The sequence below is a fragment of the Nycticebus coucang genome, chromosome 14 (genome assembly GCF_027406575.1).
Source record: "Nycticebus coucang isolate mNycCou1 chromosome 14, mNycCou1.pri, whole genome shotgun sequence".
Lineage (NCBI taxonomy): Eukaryota > Metazoa > Chordata > Mammalia > Primates > Lorisidae > Nycticebus > Nycticebus coucang.
Window position 1 is genome coordinate 79,013,541 of NC_069793.1, and position 22,188 is coordinate 79,035,728.

A 22,188-nucleotide genomic window follows, 5' to 3' on the forward strand; every position below is an offset into this window, starting at 1 on the left:
ACTACCCCCACCTTCTTTGCTAGCTCATGTAATCTCTTTCATCTCATTTTGAAATCACATAACTATCTTCACAATCTTGGAAAAAGCTATAAAGCCACATCTCTCTGCTCCTTCATCTGAAGTTCTATAATTCCAGGAAAGTGTTTGTTACAAGAAAGGTCATGTCAATATTTATGGATCAGATACAAGAGAAAGCATTCTGCGGTGCTTTATTTCATCATTCTCAAAACAACTTAGAACTAGGATGTTTCTGTCCCCCACTACCCTGTCTAGCTCAGTTGGTAAAATACATACAGACATTGAAAGGTTTCAAGATGTAACTTTTTCTTATATTTGCTAACAATATCTATTTACAAACTATTTTCACATACATCGTTGCATTTTCTCCTCATTATAATCTTATATGAATAGATATTAATATCACCTCAATTTTATAGATAAGTAAGCCACTCAGAGATGGTAAATTGCTCAGCTAGTAACTATTAGTGTTTTGTTGTCAATCTAGATATGTTGGAATCTGAACCTAGAGCTCCTCTTTATAGTACCGTAATTGGCAATTATAAATAAAGCTGTAAATATCAGTGCACATATTTTTTGAGTAGACATAAGTTCTCAGTGGCCTTTGGGTAAATACCAAGGAGTACAATTTCTGGATCACGTGGAAACAGTAGGTTTAGTTTTGTAAGAAATAAAAAACTGTCTCTAGTAACTTCTTTTGTTTTGTTTTGTTTTAAATTCTTATATGTCTAATATCAGTTCAGCGATTCTGGCTCTCTTAGGGTTACTATTTGTATTCATCTTTTACAGAAAAATGAATAGATTTTCAGAAATCTATGAGACAACATCCAGATACCAAGAGTACAGAAAAATAATTCAAAATACTCCAGTATGAAGGAAAAGGAACTAGTGTGAAATAATTCAGAGCCTTCTGTTCCTGATAACACCTTAGCTCAGGAGAAACTATTTTACCAGATCCTAATCTGCTGAGGTTTTATCAGAGCCCAACATACCAGGGGGGATAGAAATAATCAACTCCACCCCCTCCTAGTTATCCTGTCCCCCCTAAGGTTGGGGAGCACCATCTAAGGTGGGTGCTGAGAAACATTGATGAAATTCCTGGTCCAGGGACACAAACCCACCAATCTGCTCAAAGGAGTACAGCCAATGCCCAGTATAACCTGATATGTTACTACTACATTACCAAAGACTCGTTTAATGCAGTTCCTTTTACCCAGTTTCCCATGTTTATCTTTCAAACAAACAAAAACATTACTCAAGTAATTTTGCTAAAGTATAATGAGGCATACTAAAAGGCAAAACAAATACAGTAATGAAAAGACTGAATAAGCATCAGAACTGTGTTGATCAGAGTCAGATGTTAAAGTCATGATTAACAGCCTTCTAAGGGATTTAATGGGAAAACTATACAACTAGCAAGGACAGATGGGTAATATAACCAATGAGAATTCTAGGAAAAAATATAAATGGAATACTAAAGATAAAAAAACATAGTGAAGTGCCACATGCAGTGGCTCACGCCTGGAATCCTAGCACTCTGGGAGGCTGAGGCACGTGGATGGCCTGAGCTCTAGAGTTTGAGACCAGCCTGAGCAAGAGCAAGACTCTGTCTCTACTGAAAATAAAAATAAAAATAACTAGCTGGTCATTGTGGCAGCTGCCTGTAGTCCTAGCTCCATCTACTTGGAGGCTGAGGCAAAGGAGTGCTCAAACCCAGGAGTTTGAACTTGCTGTGAACTATGACAACACAGTATACTACCCAGGGTGACAGAATGAGACTCTGTCTCAAAAAAAAAATCCAAAAAACACAGTGAAAAAATAAACATTGCTTTTGATGAGCTCCTGAGGAGACTGGACATGGCTGAGAAAAGAATCTGTTAGTGTGAGGTGTAATAGAAACTTCCAAAATAGAAAAGCAAAGAGAAAAAGACAAGATAAACAGCAACAGAGAGAAAAGATTCAGGAACTATGGGACATTTACAAAGGCATAAAAGCACAATGAGAATTGCAGAAGGAGAAGAAAACATAGAAAGGAACAGATATGAAGCAATAATGACAGAGAATTATACCCCAATTAATGTCAAAAACCAAACCACAGATCCAGGAACCTTAGAGAATAAACACCAAGCACCAGAAATGTCTAAACAAACAAACAAACATATAACACTTTCCTAAAACAAATCTGACACCTCTGCATATCACAGTCAAACAGAAAATCAAAGATAAAGAAAAAAATCTAAAGAATCTGGGGGACGGGGGTGTGGCAAGTATAAGAATTATGTTTGGACCCCCCTAGAAACCGTGCAAACAAGACAAGCATAGAGTAAAATATTTAAAGCATTGAAGGAGAAAAAAAAAACCTAAAATGTATTAAATTATCTTTCAAAAGAGAAAAAGAAATAAAGAATTTTTCAGGCAAACAAAAATTGAGGATTTTTTTTTCCTCAGTAGACATGCCTTGCAAAAAATATTATGTTTTTCAGATAGAAGAAAAATCATAAAGGTCAGAAACCTGAATCTATATAAAGAGAAGAATAATGCTGGAGAAAAAGTGAAGACAAAAATCAAAATTTTTATCTTTCTTACTCTTAATCTAACAGGTAACAGTTTGTTTAAAATAATCCTAGCAATGATGTATATAACTTTATATATATATATATATATATATATATATGTTTACACATAAGTGAAATGAATAATAGCAATGACCCAAGGGACTGTAGAGAGGAACTGCAATATTTTGTTATTATAAGGTAGTTGTCCTCCTTGTGAGAGATGTCCATTACAAGCAGTTGACTGATGGTACTGTTGAGTTCAACTATATTCTTACTTATTTTATGCCTTCTAAATGTGTCTACTCCTGACAGAGAGGTGTTCAAGTCTCCAACTATAATAAGGGATTAATGTATATCTCCTTGAAGTTCTATCAGTTTTTACCGCATGTATTTTGCCACTTTGTTGTTTAGCACATATGCACTAAGAATTACTATGTCTTCCTGGAATACCAACCACTTTATTATTATATAATGACCCTTTTTTGTTTCTGTCCACTTCTATTATTTTAATATCTGTTCTGCTATTTGGAAGTATACTTGAATTGGTTATAACTGTAGGGAAACTCTAGAGAAATGGCTGAAAAAGTAAAATAAGTAGTGTAATATCCATGTAAATACATTAGTAAAGTAGAGAAAAAAATAATATGAAATGCTCAACTATAACCAAGAAGGCAGATAAAGTACAGAAGAAAAAAATAGGAAGAAAAAATGTTAGAAAATAGTAACAGATATGGCAGATATTAATCCAACTACATCAATAATAATTTTTTTTTTGCATTTTTTTTGCTGGGGCTGGGTTTGAACCCACCACCTCTGGCATACAGGGCTGGCAACCTACTCCTTTGAGCTACAGGTGCCGGCGTACATCAATAATAATTTTAAATGTTAATGATATAAATACATCAATTGAAAGACAAAGATTTTCAGAGTTGCTTGAAAAACAAGGCATGACTATAAGCTGTCTATAAGAAAAACACATTGAATATAAAGCCATTAATCAATTAAAAGTAAAGGGTTAGAGAAAGATTTGTCATGTTACCACTAATCAAAACAAAGTAACAATCACTATGTTAATTTTAGATACAGCAGACATCAAAGCAGTAGATGGGGACAGAGATACAGAGGGTCATTATATAATAATAAAGTGGTCAATACTCCAAGGAGACACAGTAATCCTTAAATGTGTGTGGGCTTAACAACAGAGTGAAAAAATACATGTGGTAAAAACTGACAGAACTCCAAGGAGATATAGATTAATACACATTATACTTGGAGACTTGAATACCCCTCTATTAGAAGTGTACAAATTTAGAACTCATAAAATCAGTAAGGATATAGTTAAATTCAATAGCACCATTGATCGACTTGATATAGTAGAGTTCTTTATTCAACAATAGAGATTATACATTCTTCTCAAATAGACACGGAATATTCACCAAGGTAGACTACATCGTAAACCATGAAACAAACCTTCACAAGTTTAAAGAATAGACATCATATAATGTCTGATCTCAAAGCACAGTGGAATTAGACTAGAAATCAACAACAGGAAGATAGCTAAAAATTCTAAAATGCTTAAAAATTAAACAGCACACTTTTAACTGAAGAAGAGTAAAAGAAGAAATATGAAGAGAAACTGAAAAATAATTTGAACTACATGAAATTGAAAATATAGCCTGCAAAAATTTGTAAGTTTCAGTTAAAGCAGTGCTTAGAGGGAAATTTATGGCATTATGTATTATAAATGCAGAAAAATCTAACATCCGTAATCTAAGATGCCACCTTTGAAAATTAGAAAAAGAAGAGAAAGCAAGCAGAAGAAAGAATAAAAAATCAGAGAAGAAATATGTAAAATTGAAAATAGGAAACCAGGGGGAGGAGAGCAAGATGGCAGCCGAGTAACAGCTTCCTTGCATCTGGGCACTGTGAGTCTGGGGAGATAGGACTCCAGGCATCTCTGGCTGGTGGGATATGCCTATCATCACCCCTGTGAGGCTACAGAGAGTCAGTGAGAGACTTCTGGACCCCAAGAGGAGGACTAAAACAATGGAAAACCGGCAAGTGGTCGCGTGTGTTCAATCCGTCTAAACCCGCCCGCAACTGTAAGTTCAGTAGCAGCAAGACTGCAAACCGAAAAGGCCTTACCTGTGAACTGTTTTGGGGTCTTTAGACTTGGCACTCAGTTGAGCTGCCTTGGGGAGAGCCTGAGTGGGAATGCAGAGAACTTTGGCCATTGTCTAGGGCCCCAGTCTGAGCCTCTGAGCCAGATGGAGCTAATAGTGTTTCGCTGTGGGCCACAGGGAGCCATGGTGAGCGATCTGCTCCGGCAAGCTCCACCCTCAGGGTCACAGAGCTAGAATCGGGTGGGAGCTGCTAACGCAGCACCAAGTAGCCTAAGGGTGAGGTCTGAGCCGCCTTGCAGCCCTAACCTGTCAGGGGCAGAGTGAGACCGGTTTTGGCACACTGGGTAAGTGGATAGCCACTTCAGCAGTGATTCCAGCAACAAGCACTTTCCTGGAAAGGCTTCTGCTCAGCAAGTTTACAAGTTCAAAGTGCCTTTTAAGTGGGCTGAAGAGAGATTTAGGGTGTCTACCTGCTGGGGTTTGAGAAATCAGCAGCCTCCAGTTGTATCAGAACTGTGATAAACATCTCATACCCCAGAAGACCACATGTTGCCCAGACAATATACAACAACATATACATACTGCTTTGTTTTTGGTTGTGGTTTTTTTGTTGTTGTTGTTTGTTTTTTTTGTTTTGCTTTGTTTGGTTGTTTTCTTGTTTATTTTGATGTTGTTGATGTTGTTTTGTTTTTCAATTTCAACCTTTTCCGTACAGATCTTTTTTCTTTCTCAATTTTTCTAGTTTAATTATAATTTCCCATTGACCACTATTATTTGGTTTTTCACCCAATTTTACCCCATAAAGTTTTCTGTTTGCTTGTTTTGGGTTGATTTATAGCATTTTTGACTTTCCTCTCTACTTGGTGGAGGTGGGGTACTGTGTCTGATCACGTTAGCAAAGAGCTGCTGACGTCAAGGGAACCACCCAACTGGGCACCCTTAGATGGTGGGTTTTTTTTAAGGTTGTGTCAAAGTACTCTACTGTACACCTATATTGCTCTGTCTCCCTCTTTCTGTGCCTCTCTTCTTTTTGTCAATATTCCTTTTACCCAGCCCCTCTCCTTTCTCTATTTTTCTTTTTCTTATCACTCGCTCCTCCGTTCTTTCATCCCTTTTTTGCTCTTCAACCTTCTCACCCTTCTGGTCCTGTAACCCTTAGTCCACAGGCATTAGAACTTAAAGAGCAAAGGAAATGAAAGGAAAATTAGGGAAAGGAAACAGATAAAAGAAATAGCTCATGAGGAAGAATCAGCAGAAAACTCCAGGCAACATGAAGAACCAGTCGACAACAACCCCGCCAATGGACCATGAGGTAGCTACTGCAGAGGATTCCACCTATAAAGAAATGTTAGGAATGACAGAAAGGGAATTTAGAATACACATGATGAAAACAATGAAAGAAATGATGGAAACAATGAAGGAAACTGCTAATAAAGTGGAAAATAACCAAAAGGAAATCAAAAAACAGAATCAAATCAGAGATGAATGATATGAAGAATATAAAAAGGATATAGCAGAGCTGAAGGAACTGAAACTGTCAATTAGGGAACTTAAAGATGCAATGGAAAGTATCAGCAACAGGTTAGACCATGCAGAAGAAAGAATTTCAGAGGTAGAATACAAAGTTCTTGAGATAACTCAGATAGTAAAAGAGGCAGAAAAGAAGAGAGAGAAAGCAGAACGTGCACTGTCAGAATTATGGGACTTTATGAAGCATTCCAACATAAGAGTTATAGGAATTCCAGAAGGGGAAGAAGAATGCCCCAGAGGAATGGAAGCCATACTGGAGAATATTATAAAAGAAAACTTCCCAAATATCACCAAAGATTCTGACACTGCTTTCAGAGGGATATCGGACCCCAGGTAGCCTCAACTCTAACCGAGCCTCTCCAAAACACATTGTGATGAACCTCTCCAAAGTCAAGACAAAAGAAAAGATTCTGTAAGCTGCCAGGAGTGAGTGCCAGTTGACCTACAGGGGCAAATCCATCAGAGTGACCGCAGACTTCTCTAATGAAACTTTCTAAGCAAGAAGACAATGGTCATCTACCTTTAATCTACTTAAACAGAACAATTTCGAGCCCAGAATTCTGTACCCTGCTAAGCTAAGCTTAGAAATTGACAGAGAAATCAAATCATTTACAGATATACAAAAATTGAGGAAATTCGCCACAACAAGACCAGCTCTGCAGGAAATACTTCAACCTGTTCTGCACACTGACCACCACAATGGATCAGCAGCAAAGTCACAACTCTTTGCTTTAGAGTTCTTACAGGAAAATAAAGAAATTAAAGGACAGAACCTAACCTCCACACTGATGCAAAAGATAAAACTAAGCAATGGACTCTCACCAAATAAGATGAATAGAATACTACCACACTTATCAATTATCTCAATAAATGTTAATGGCTTGAATTCCCCACTGAAGAGACATAGATTGGTTGACTGGATTAAAAAACACAAGCCATCCATTTGCTGTCTGAAAGAAACACACCTGGCTTCAAAAGACAAATTAAACCTCTAAGTCAAGGGTTGGAAGACAATATTTCAGGCAAATGGCATTCAGAAGAAAAGAGGAGTTACAATATTATTTTCAGATTCATGTGGATTTAAAGCAACTAAAGTCAAAAAAGACAAAGATGGTCACTTTATATTGGTCAAGGGAAAAATACAACAAGAAGATGTTTCAATTCTAAATATTTATGCACCCAATTTAAATGCTCCCAGATTCTTGAAACAGACCTTACTCAGTCTGAGCAATATGATATCTGGTAATACCATAATAACAGGGGACTTTAACACTCTTCTTACAGAGGTGGACAGAGCCTCTAAACAGAAATTAAACAAAGGTATAAGAGATTTAAATGAGACCCTAGAACAACTGTGCTTGATAGACGCATATAGAACACTCCATCCCAAAGATAAAGAATATACATTCTTCTCATCACCCCATGGAATATTCTCCAAAATTGATCATATTCTGGGACACAAAACAAATATCAACAGAATCAAAAGAATTGAAATTTTACCTTGTATCTTCTCAGACCATAAGGCACTAAAGGTGGAACTCAACTCTAACAAAAACGCTTGACCCCACACAAAGGCATGGAAATTGAACAATCTTCTGTTCAATAACAGATGGGTGCAGGAAGAAATAAAACAGGAAATCATTAACTTCCTTGAGCATAATAACAATGAAGACACAAGCTACCAAAACCTGTGGGATACTGCAAAAGCAGTTTTGAGAGGAAAATTCATCGCTTTCGATGCCTACATTCGAAAAACAGAAAGAGAGCGCATCAACAATATCACAAGCCATCTTATGGAATTGGAAAAAGGAGAACAATCGAAGCCTAAACTCAGTAGAAGAAAAGAAATCTCCAAAATCAAATCAGAGATCAATGAAATTGAAAACAAAAGAATCATTAAGAAAATTAATGAACAAGTAGTTGGTTTTTTGAAAAAATAAATAAAATAGATAAACCATTGGCCAGACTAACGAGAAGTAGAAAAGTAAAATCTCTAGTAACCTCAATCAGAAATGTTTAGGGGGAAATAACAACTGATCCCACAGAGATACAAGAGATCATCTCTGAATACTAGAAGAAACTCCATGCCCAGAAATTTGAAAATGTGAAGGAAATGGATCAATATTTGGAATCACACCCTCTCCGTAGACTCAGCCAGGAAGAAATAGAGCTCCTGAACAGACCAATTTCGAGAACTGAGATCAAAGAAACAATAAAAAGTCTTCCAACCAAAAAATGCCCTGGTCCAGATGGCTTCACACCAGAATTCTATCAAACCTTCAAGGAAGAGCTTATTCCTGTACTGCAGAAATTATTCCAAAAAATTGAGGAAGAAGGAATCTTCCCCAACACATTCTATGAAACAAACATCACCCTGATACCAAAACCAGGAAAAGACCCAACCGAAAAGGAGAATTTCAGACCAATCTCACTCATGAATATAGATGCAAAAATTCTCAACAAAATCCTAGCCAATCGATTACAGCTTATCATCAAAAAAGTCATTCATCATGATCAAGTAGGCTTCATGCCAGGGATGCAAGGCTGGTTTAACATACGCAAGTCCATAAACGTTATCCACCATATTAACAGAGGCAAAAATAAAGATCACATGATCCTCTTAATAGATGCAGAAAAAGCATTTGATAAAATCCAGCATCCTTTTCTAATTAGAACACTGAAGAGTACAGGCATAGGTGGCACATTTCTAAAACTGATTGAAGCTATCTATGACAAACCCACAGCTAGTATTTTACTGAATGGAGTAAAACTGAAAGCTTTTCCTCTTAGAACTGGAACCAGATGAGGTTGTCCTCTGTCACCTTTACTATTCAACGTAGTGCTGGAAGTTCTAGCCAATACAATTAGGCAAGACAAGGAAATAAAGGGAATCCAAATGGGAGCAGAGGAGGTCAAACTCTCCCTCTTTGCTGATGACATGATCTTATACTTAGAGAACCCCAAAGACTCAACCACAAGACTCCTAGAAGTCATCAAAAAATACAGTAATGTTTCAGGATATAAAATCAATGTCCACAAGTCAGTAGCCTTTGTATACACCAATAACAGTCACGATGAGAAGCTAATTAAGGACACAACTCCCTTCTCCATAGTTTCAAAGAAAATGAAATACCTAGGAATATACCTAACGAAGGAGGTGAAGGACCTCTATAAAGAAAATTATGAAATCCTCAGAAAGGAAATAGCAGAGGATATTAACAAATGGAAGAACATACCATGTTCAAGGATGGGAAGAATCAACATTGTTAAAATGTCTATACTTCCCAAAGCAATCTACCTATTCAATGCCATTCCTATCAAAATACCAACCTCGTACTTTCAAGATTTCGGAAAAATGATTCCGCGTTTTGTATGGAACTTGAAAAAACCCTGTATAGCTAAGGCAGTTCTTAGTAATAAAAATAAAGCTGGGGGCATCAGCATACCAGATTTTAGTCTGTACTACAAAGCCATAGTGGTCAAGACAGCATGGTACTGACACAAAAAACAGAGACATAGACATTTGGAATCGAATTGAAAACCAAGAAATGAAACTAACATCTTACAACCACCTAATCGTTGATAAACCAAACAAGAACATACCTTGGGGGAAAGACTCCCTATTCAATAAATGGTGTTGGGAGAATTGGATGTCTACATGTAAAAGACTGAAACTGGACCCATACCTTTCCCCACTCACAAAAATTGATTCAAAATGGATAAAGGACTTAAATTTAAGGCATGAAACAATAAAAATCCTCAAAGAAAGCATAGGAAAAACACTGGAAGATATTGGCCTGGGGAAAGACTTCATGAAGAAGACTGCCATGGCAATCGCAACAACAACAAAAATAAACAAATGGGACTTCATTAAACTGAAAAGCTTCGGTACAGCTAAGGAGACAATAACCAAAGCAAAGAGACAACCTACACAATGGGAAAGGATATTTGCATATTTTCAATCAGACAAAAGCTTGATAACTAGGATCTATAGAGAACTTAAATTAATCCACATGAAAAAAGCCAACAATCCCATATATCAATGGGCAAGAGACATGTATAGAACCTTCGCTAAAGATGACAGATGAATGGCTAACAAACACATGAAAAAATGTTCATCATCTCTATATATTAGAGAAATGCAAATCAAAACAACCCTGAGATATCATCTAACCCCAGTGAGAATGGCCCACATCACAAAATCTCAAAACTGCAGATGCTGGCGTGGATGTGGAGAGAAGGGAACACTTTTACACTGCTGGTGGGACTGCAAACTAGTACAACCTTTCTGGAAGGAAGTATGGAGAAACTTCAAAGCACTCAAGCTAGACCTCCCATTTGTTCCTGCAATTCCATTACTGGGCATCTACCCAGAAGGAAAAAAATCCTTTTATCATAAGGACACTTGTACTAGACTGTTTATTGCAGCTCAATTTACAATCGCCAAAATGTGGAAACAGGCTAAATGCCCACCCACCCAGGAATGGATTAACAAACTGTGGTATATGTATACTATGGAATACTATTCAGCCATTAAAAAAAATGGAGACTTTACATCCTTCGTATTAACCTGGATGGAAGTGGAAGACATTATTCTTAGTAAAGCATCACAAGAATGGAGAAGCATGAATCCTATGTACTCAATTTTGATATGAGGACAATTAATGACAATTAAGTGTATGGGGGGAATCAGAAAGAGGGACGGAAGGGGGCGGGTGGGGCCTTGGTGTGTGTCACACTTTATGGGGGCAAGACATGATTGCAAGAAGAACTTTGCCTAACAATTGCAATTAATGTAACCTGGTTTATTGTACCCTCAATGAATCCCCAACTCAGTGAGTAGGGCGCTGGCCTACTGTCGAGGGTGGCGGTTTCAAACCCAGCTCTGGCCAAACTGCAACAAAAAAATAGCTGAGCACTGTGGCGGGTGCCTGTAATCCCAGCTACTCGGGAGGCTGAGGCACTCTACCGAGGGCAATAAAGTGAAACTCTGTCTCTACAAAAAAAAATAAATAAATAAATAAAAGAAAAACAAAAATGAAAAAAAGAAAATAGGAAACCAATAGAGTGAATCAACAAGACCAAAAGCTGGTGTTTTAAAAATATCAATAAAATTGATAAACCCTTAGCTAAGCTATCTAAGAAAAAAGAAATAAAATTGCTGGTATCAGAATTCAAAGTGGGAACATCAGTACAACTTCCATGGATGTTAAAAGCATATTAAGGGTACGCATTAAGTAACTCTATGCAGAGAAAATTGATAACCTACATCAAATGGATTATTTTCATAAAAGACTTAAAGTGTCACAATTCAAAGAAGAAATAGGCAATGTAAATAGGATTTCAATATTAAAGAAATTAAATCAATCATTAACCACTTTCCAAAACAAAAATCACCAGGCCCAAATGAGTTCACAGGTGAATTCTAACATGCAATAAGGAATAAATTATGTAGTTTCTCCACAATCTCTTCTAGAAGATAGATGCAGAGAGAATGCTTTCTAATTCAGTCAGTTAAGTCAGAATTATCTTAATACTAGAAGAAGACAAAGACATTACAATAAAAGGAAAACTATAGATCCATGTCTCTTATGAACACACATGCCAAAATTCTCAACAATGTGGCACATGTATACCATGGAGTACTATTCAGTCATAAGGAAAGATGGAGACTTTACAACTTTTGTGTTTACCTGGATGGAGTTGAAACACATTCTTCTTAATAAAGTATCTCAAGAATGGAAAAAAATATATACAATGTACGCAATACTAATATGAAACCAATATAGAAACAACTACACCCACAACACACACACACACACACACACACACACACACACACACACACACACACACACACACAAGAAAAAGCACAAGTATAGTTTAGTGAGGGAGAAGGAAGATGAAGAAGAAAGGAGGGGTATAAAGGGGGTCATGGGTGGGATCTCACCTAATGTATGAGGGTATTCAGCATGTCTCCTGGGTGAAGGGCTCAACTACAACTTTAACTTTACTTCAGAAATGAAAACATTTGAACTCTCATATTAATCTGAAATTAAAAAGAAATCTCAACAAAATATTAGCAAACTGAATTTGATGGTATGTAGTAAGAATTATACAACATAATCTAATGGAATTTGTCTCAAGGTGATTCAACAATTAAAAATCAATTAAATATTCCATTCCAACTTCTTCTAGAACTAAACTATCAAATTCTGATGAAAGATATCAAAGAAGAACTAAATTAATGGGAATTATTCCATGTTCATGAGTAGGAAGACACAATATTTTCAAAAATTTAGTTTTTCTCAAATTGATCTTTAGATTGAATAAATCTAAATCACAATCCCAGGAAGTTATTTCATGTATATTGACCACCTGAATCTGAAGTTTATACAGAAAGGCAAAATATCTAGAATAGTCAAATCAGAATTCAAGAAAAAGAATAAAGTCAGAATACTGACACTCTTTGACTTTAAAACTTACTATAAAGCTGCAGTAATAAAGACAGTATAATATTGGTGAAAGGACAGACATGTGTCAGTGGAGCAGAACACAAAGCTCAGAAATAGACTCACATGAATATATAGTCAACCAGTCTGTGACAAAGATGCAAAGAAAACACAATGGAGCAAACAGTCTTTTCAGAAAATAATGAGAGAACAACTGCATGTTCACATGTAAAAAAAAAAAAAAAAGAAGAAGAAGAAGAAACAGAAAAGTCTAGGCAGATACCTTATATCTTGTATCTTTCACAAAAATTAACTCAAAATAGATTATAGACCTAAATGTGAAGCTCAAATCTAAAACTACCTGAAGATAATAGGAGAAAATATTGATGATCTCAGGTATGACAATGGCTCTTTAGATACAACAAAAAAGACATGATGTATGAAAAAAAAAGAACTAAGCTGAACTTCTTTTTTTTAAAATAAAAAAGGAGTGTTACTGATCTGGGCACTAACAGGGGCACTGATTTCCCCTGCCAGTGAATCAAGACCAGCAGATTCTCTTCGAGGACACTAGCACAGCACACCAGGACAAGGGTTGTGTCAAGATGTGACTCTAGTCTCGGCCAAGCTGAACTTTTTAACAATTAAAAACTTCCATGAAAGACAATGTCAAGAGCATGAGAAGAAAAGCCCGCCTGAGAGAATATAATTGCAAAAACATATCAGATAAAGGATTGTTATCCAAAATATAAGACAGACAAATGGCTAACAAACATGAAAAAATGCTCATTGTCCCTAATTATTAGTGAAATGCAAAACAAAACCACCCTGAGATAGCATCTAACCCCAATGAGAATGGCTCACATCACAAATCTCAAAACTGCAGATACATTTTAAGTTTTGGAGAGAAGGGATGTGGAGAGAAGGGAACACTTTTACACTGCTGGTGGGACTACAAACTAATACAACCTTTTTGGAAGGAAGTGGAGAACCCTTAAAGAACTCAAGCTAGACCTCCCATTTGACCTTAAAATCTCATTAGTGGGCATCTACCCAGAAGGAAAAAAAATCATTTTACCATAAGGACTCTTGCACTGGACTTTTTATTACAGCTCAATTTACAATTGCCAAAATATGGAAACAGCCTAAATGCCCACCAACCCAGGAATGGATAAACAAGTTGTGGTATATGTACACCATGGAATACTATTCAACCATTAAAAAGATGGAGACTTTACATCCTTTGTATTAACTTGGATGGAAGTGGAAGACATTATTCTTAGTAAAGCATCACAAGAATGGAGAAGCAAGAATCCTATGTATTCAATTCTCATATGAGGACAGCTGATGACCTAGTACCCGATGGGGGGTGGGGAAGGGGAGAGCAGAGAGAGGGAAGGTGGGAGGGGTAGGGGAAGGAAAGAGCAGAGAGAAGGGAGGAGGGAATGTGGTGTCAGAAGGGAGGAGCAGACAGAGGGAAGGAGGGATGGGGTGGGGGGGGTCCACCATTTGGGGGCGGGGCACAATTATAAGAGGGACTTTACCTAACACGTGCAATCAATATAACCTGGTTCTTTGTACCCTAAATAAATCCCCAACAAAAAAACAAAAGAAAAGAAAAAAGATCTTTTATGATTCAACCATAAAAAAAAGCAACTCAATTTAAAAATGTGCAAAAGACCTGAACAGACATTTCACCAAAGAAGATATATAGATCATAAGTAAGCACATGCAAAGATTTTCAACATATGCCATTAGGAAACCATAAGTTAAAACAAGATACCACTATATACTTGCAAGAATGGCAAATCCAAAACATTGACAGTGTCAATGCCAAACAAGGCCAGTGAACATCTGTAGCAACAAAAAGTCACCTTTATTACTGGTAGAAATGCAAAATGTTACAGCTACTATAGAAAACAGTTTGGTTGTTAAACTAAACATACTGTTACCATAGGATGCAGCAGTTGTGCAACTGGAGGGTAACTGAAGGGCATTGAACACTTACATTTTCAGAAAAACCTGCACATTGATCCTCACAGCAGTTTTATTTATAATTGTTAAAACTTGGAAGCAACCAAGATATCCTTCAGTTGTTTAATGGATAAACTTTAGTACATCCAGACAATAAAGTATCATTCCACATTAAAAAGAAATGAGCTATCAAGCTATAAAAAGACGTGGGAGAAACTTAAATGCAGATTACTAAGTGAAAGAACCCAATCTGAAAAGGCTGCATGCTGTATATTCCTACTATATGACATTCTGGAAAAAGTAAAACAGTTAAAGAGATTAGTAGTTTCTGGGGTTGGGAGAGGAAGAAATCAATAAACACAGTGTAAAGGATTTTCATGGCAGTGAAACTATTTCAGTTTGAAGGAATATTTTCTAGATTATTTGACTAATCGTTATTTTCTTTCAGCATTTTAAATATGATAACCATGCTTGTGGTGACAATTGTTTCTGATCACAAGTCAGAGCTTACTTACATAGTTACCATTTCATTGATAAGTTGTTTTTTTCTTTCTGTTTTCAAGATTTTATCTTTGCCTTTTGCTTTGGCTGTTTGAATTTAAATGCATAAGTATGGATCACTTTGTGCTTTTCCTTCCTGGAATTTGTTGAGCTTCTTATATGTATAAAGGAATGTTTTTCAACAGATTTTGAAAGTTGTATGCTCTTATTTTTTCAAATGATTTTGTCTCTTTTCTCTTATTTTTCTGTACTCCCATTATGCATATATTGGTATACAAGATGTTGCCCCACAGGGGCATTATTTTTTTCTGAAAATCCTCTGATTTTTCTTTAAAAATTAGTACAAATAATAACCTTAAAAGAACCAGAGTAGCTATATTGATATCAAAGTAGAAAATAAGACAAAAACTGATACCAGAGATGAAGAACATTTATAATAATAGTCAATTAATCAGAGATATAAAATATTATAATTAATAATAATGATATATATTAGGTATTCAAGAAATATTTGTTAAATTGAACTTTATCAGACCCAAATCTTTCAGGTTGAAAGAGATTTTGGAAGTTTCTAGAAGTAGCTCAAGGAACTCACAGAGTTGTGCATATATGTAAGTGAACGTATGGGAGCTTTTTATGAACACTCTTCCTATCTAGACTACCAGTTGGAGTTATAGGCTCCAAATATAATCAGAATAATAGGGAATGAATTGTTAAATGGCATATTTATATAATCAATTCGCTAACATCCTTAGCTCCATTAAAGTAGCAATGTTATATCGAACATTGAGTTAAAGTTAGAAAATTATTTTTGAAACAGAAATAAATAAAGTTAGGTAAGTGAATGGCAACTTAGTGTTCATTTTGACACCACCCACTGGTATTCCAAATAATAACTTTAAAATATAAAATAAGTTGACTCGGTGCCTGTAGCTCAAGTGGCTAAGGCACCAGCCACATACATCAGAGCTGGGAGGTTCAAATTCAGCCCAGGTCTGCCAAACAACAACGACAACTACAACCAAAAAATGGATGGGTATTGTGGTGGATGCCTGTAGTCCCAGCTACCTGAGAGGCTGAGGAAAGAGAATGGCTTAAGCCCAGGAGTTGGAGGTTGCTGTGAACTGTGATGCCACAGCACTCTACTACACAGGGTGACAGCTTGAGGCTCTGTCTCAAAATACATACATACATATACATACATATGTATATTATATAGTAAGTTAAATATTATATATTTCTGTATATAAATATTATATAGTATCATAAATAAAACTTAAGATGCAGATTTTCCATCTGGAAAAAGAGTACAGAAGTGATAGTATTCTTTTTTATTAAACATAGGTAAGAACAGAGCTAGTATATCTTTATCATATTCATTATTATCATAATAATTTTCCAGATATCTAGTCTTACAAAAGAGGACAGATAAAATGTGGCTCCTATTTTCAGAGCATGCATTTAGTTTTAAAGCCTCTCAAGGGTGGTTTGTCAATTTTCTTTGAAATGAAAGGATTTATAAAGATTCAGAGGCTGTGTACTTGTGCAGATCTGCTCCCTGGTCATAACAAGGATAAAAGAAGTGTGCCTATTTGTTTGAGCTATGAATCAAACATCACCAAGTACTATTTTACCCAATTACTGTTTTGGAATTTGGACATGTTAAAACCAAAGAGAAAATACATTTTGAACCCACAGGAACCCATTTTTTCCCTATGTCTTGCTCCAAAAAAAATTTTCCCTGGATGTTGTTAAGTATTCCTGGTATTGTCATCAGAAGATTCTGTTCCTATGAGCATTATTATAGATTAGTGACTTGTTCACACCTCGTGGTAGTTACAGCAACTGAAGTGCATCTGGATGGAAGGTTAGTGATAAAGGCCTTCAAATTACATGAAAACTATTAATCAACAGAAGAGAAATATCCTCTGGGTAATCTATCTTATTGCTTTAACATAGAACTAAAAAACAGAAAGTATCAACGTAAGGAAAATGGTCTTGGCAATGTGGCATGCACTCTTTAGAAGAGATCTTTAGAAAAGACTCTAAATTGTAACCACTACTGCCTAAATCTTTGCAGAATGCCCACAGCCTTCAGCTTTTCCCAATATCAAATAGGATACAATTACTGCTGCTGGTTTCCAGTCAATATTCAAATCCATTTAAAATGCCGAGTCCTACAAATTTGCCAGTATTCAAATATGAAAAGTGGTCTATGAGAAATAATGCTTTTGACCCACAGTCATACCAGAGCAGAAAAAAATTTTAGCAACCTTGAGAGAGCCACTTATTCTCAAAAATAAAGCCCAGTTATGGCTATTACATGCATGTTGATATGGTGGCATATACAGGAAAAATCATTTTAACAATTAATATGTTTATTCATACAAAATTTGAATTTTAGAAAACTATCAATTTGTAACCTATTTCCAACCTCTCAGTTAAATTAATTTAAGTGATAAATAATTAGTTTTCATAATAGCATTGTAAGGTACACTCACATACGTCATTTTACTATGAAATAAGAATTGGTTTTAGCCCTACTTTAAATATGAAAAATATTGAGGCTAAAGAGGTTCAGTACCTTGACCAGGTTCAGCTAATAAGGTCATGGAGTTAGTTAGAGTGAGTATTCACATTTTTTGACTCTTGGTTCTAGAGTTTTTTGAAACTTGAGAAGTTCAGTGAATTTTCACAAGCAAGAAAATGCTTTCCCACTGAGTCAATATTAGAGCAAAAGTACAAGACTCATTGCTTATAAAAACTGGCTTCAAAATTGCAAACCCAAAGCTACAGCTCTCCCTAAATACTCTCTTTCGCTCCTCCCACTTCTTCAGCAAGAAAAGTTTTGTCAAAGAATTCTTTATTCTTTGCCAAACTGTACCCTTAAAGAAGCTTCTTAGTAATCAAAAAAGCCTGAACTCAGTGATTATTTAAAAAAAAAAAAAAAAAGGGCAGTCTGTGACAAGGCCTGAGTGTGCCTACAATAACCAGCCATAGCATCTCATGGAACAACTGTAAAACAACACTTCCTGTTGAAGTGTTATTCCATTTTACTAGCTTCAAAGTTACATTAAAGAGTAGTACACTGTGCAATGAAGGCCTATTAACTAATGAAATTTTCTTATCCAATCATTTATTCATCCATTCAAAGTATGTCTTAGGAAAGTGATGTGCCTATGTTCTGGAAATGTTGAAGATTGCACGTTCAAAGATGGTCAGTTCTAATGTTAGGGCCATCAATGCTAATGTCTATTGCTTCAGCAACTTTCAAGAATCTTGGAGACTAGTGCAAAAGATAGCACAGAAAATAAGTGTCATAAAAGAGGTAGAAAGATGGCATTGGAATCCACAGAAGATGCGCATAGCCCTGATTGGATTAACGGAGGTAGCTAGAAAAAGGTTGTGTACAGGGAGTAATACTTATTCTGGAAGGACGAATAGGCAATAATACAGTGAATCAAGAACAGAAGAAGTAAACTCTAATTTATTTAAAAGTCTAGATAAATAGCTCAACATACATACAAACATAAAGAAAAAGACATAGTGGACAAGCATGTTAATGTACTCCCTAGACTCCAAGGAGTTTACTATGACTAGAAAAGGTTACAAAGTTTAAATTTTGTAATTTACAGATTATATATGATTTGATGCATCTTATGAAAATATAGTTGGATTTGGAACCATGCATTCATTATTGAATTTTCTTTCTCCCCAGAATTGTTAGTGATGATATAATGTGTTGAAAAGTCAAATCAAAGAAATGTAACTCTTGGAAGTTACATATTATTTAAATCATGTAGGGTATGTATACTTGCTTAAGTAATTTAGAGTAGTAAAATTTTCAGACACTTTTGTGTTTTTAGAACATAAAAGTCCCTCTTTCAGAAAAAAAAATTGACTAGTATATACAATGAGTGGAAATAGCATCTGCCTGGGCTTCTTCTGGGATCCCCTTTTGGGAGATTCACAGGATCTGCAACATTCTGGAGCCAAAAGGAATGGGTAGTTAAGTGGCCTTTTGGCCACTTCTTCCAAATCAAAATTGTTTTCCTCCTTTTCTTTCTTTCCCTGTCAGTTGAAAAATTTCTTTCAAGATTTCATTTAAATAGGACTAGCTATTCTACAAAAAATAGTTTGATATACAGGTTTATCAAAAAGAAAAAAATACTAGTCTGTTAGTATTGTACATATTAAAATAAGAATAATATTCATTAAATATGTAGTGAACAGTCTTTGGTAAAATTTTAATGGAAGGATAAATAACATAAAACAAAAAGTGGATAAAAGTTAAAAGTTAGTTCATTTAAGCTGCAGTTTGGTTTGTGGTCTAGGACTCGGAAGACCTGGATCCCAGTCCTCACTCTTTTGCCAAGCAAATGTGCAATTTAGAGAAAGTTGGATTTTCTATATGGATCTCAGTTTCTGAATCTATAAACTTTATGATCTCTAATGTTTTTTTGAACATCTAAATAACTCATGATTATCAAAAATTTAAAACTATAGGAAAATTATTGTTTATATGAGCTTTGTACGATAGGACCTCCAAACAGAATTATTCAAATAGACTAAAGTCTTTTCTTTATGAGTCTACTGTACCTGACATTAGCTGGAAACCAGAGAGAGAAAAATAATTTTTATATGGTTGCCTCAGTAAAGGAATTACTGCCAGATCTTTGGACAAGATGGGTTATTATTACTCCTTTGAGAGTTGCAGTAGAAAACACATATCCCATTTCTTAAGGAAATTTTGTCTACACTTTCTCAAAGTTAAAGATGTGCAAACTAGAAAAGTTTGATTTATAAACAAACTATTACAAATATCCAGCGTTAGAATTTTCTGAAATGTTAATACTTTATTATACCATTCAAAGCATTTTCGTAAAGAAAAGTTACACCGTGAAGAAGATTGCATTAAATAAATGTTGAAGGGATTCCGACACTGATGACTATGGACAGTTAATAAATAATCATTGTTAATTGAATATAGCTTATTACTCAAATAGACAAAGAGGTTAGGGAGAGCGGTGGGTGGGGAGAAGTATGGATTTATTACAGTTCAGGTTAACATGCTAGAAGCCAACACAAGAACAAACTGTAATTTGTATGTAAAACCTCTGTTACACCTGCTACTGAATATTAAAAAGAAAAAAAGAAAAGAAAAGCTGAGCCTAGCAAGCACAACATGTTGGAATTTCCCTGGGCTACCATTTTCAACCAGCCTCATTTCTGTTATGAAAGTGGGTCATTCTAATGACACTGTTCAGATCTGCTAGAGCATAAATAAAGATTTAAAGGGACACGGAAGAGTGAGATGAGTCTAGAGTGTGGCATTAAAATACCACTGCTGCACGTAGCACAAGTATGAAAACTAGTGTAATTTAGAAGCTAGAGAAAATGGTACACATATCTCCAACCCCTTGGTAAAAATGGAGACATGTTATAAGGAGGAAATTTTTAAGTTAACAGAAAGGGGTGTACATTATAAATGTGACATTTTATTCCAGATGATTTTTGAAATTTGGTCTCCACATAATAGTAAAATAACTTAGGTGTTTGCCAAGTAAAAGCAGCATCTAGAATAGGTTCTGAATAAAATTAATAGACTTTCTCTATACTGAGAGATTTTTATTTTTGATCAGAAGAAATTGGGGAAAAAAGACAATTTTAATCAAACACTCCTTATGAATGGAACTATACTGATGTCCCCAACGACCCCAGTGCAAACACTGAATCATGACAAATGCAATTCACATTCCTATTTAGGTCATGTTTACTCTTCAGAAAATGCTTGGAGAAAGAAGTAAATATTCCCATATTAAATCAGAATTCATTTTAAACAACAAATGGCTTCATTGAAATGCTTGCTATAAAAAAAAAATCAGTGAATTTTTGGTTCATGAAGAGTGATTTTTATATCTGTTTAAGTGGCTAACAATGCATGTAGTGGATTGGTTAGTTAATTAGAATTTGTTGAGCTCCTAAGGTGTGGGACAATGGTAATGGGATGTATTTATGACAACATAATTAATGGAATCTTATACAGTCCTGTCTGGAGAATAATAAATTAGGATGACATCCCTGGCCCAAACTTTGGCAGGAGCCTAGGAAGGGGGACATTTGTTGCAATCATGGATCTGACTAGTGACTTGAGGAGGCAAATTTTAGGAGAAAACAGCCTAGCCCTATTATCTGGTGCTAGGCTGAGATTCAAGGATACTAGACCAATCCATAAGCAGTCAAGAGACGGGATGCCTGGGCAAGAAGTGGGCAGTGGTAATTGAAACTGGAACTCTGGGGTTCTAGCCCAGCCCCAGACTAAACTGCAAAAAAAAAAAAAAAAAAGATCTCCCTCTTAGGAAATGGTTCATTTTGTACTTAAGCACTGGTATGCTTCTGTTTTCACACGTTTTATAATTTACCTTATCACTAAATATCCTTTGAGAACATGAATTTTTTGAAGTCTGAATAGTGTTCTATTTTATGGTGGGCTCAGAATTTATTTACATCCCTCTTTTGTTAAATGATTATTTGATACCTTTTTGCTTTTGTAAGAAAAATGGTGATGATTGTCTTTGCACATTAGACTAGTGTTTGTGAATCTTTAGGGTAAATTTATTGTAAGTAAAATTATTGAACTAAATATATGTATATAATTTTTAATAAACATTGCTAGAATACTTCCAAACAAACAAAAAAACTGGAATTCTGGAACCAGATAGGGTAAAATGAGCCAACGTATGAAAAGGTAGCTTAGAACAGTGGGTGGTATATAATAAATAATGAATAAATATTCATTGTTATTACATAGTCAACCACACATCTTCAGTGCAGAGTGGATGCAACTAATTCTCTCTTTCCTATGGAATATTTTGGAATTTACCCCCCTTTTTGAGTAAACCCATATGTTTGATTTTATTAAAAATTTACCTGGGAAAGAAATATGACAATTTATTCTGGTTTCTTTGCTCTACAGGGAATAGCCTACAATATTTTACAGGTTAAATTATACTATATTGACGAGTTTAACTGAAA

General features: G+C 35.5%; 1 protein-coding gene and 1 non-coding gene across 21 annotated transcripts in view; both read right to left on the minus strand.

Moving 5' to 3' along the window:
• DLG2 (discs large MAGUK scaffold protein 2) overlaps positions 1 to 22,188 on the minus strand; it is a 2,435,891-nt gene that overhangs the window by 911,200 nt on the left and 1,502,503 nt on the right. The window lies entirely within an intron of this gene.
• LOC128566203 (small nucleolar RNA SNORA3/SNORA45 family) lies at positions 13,167 to 13,302 on the minus strand. The gene has a single exon (XR_008374491.1). It is a non-coding gene; the product is annotated as a small nucleolar RNA SNORA3/SNORA45 family (small nucleolar RNA).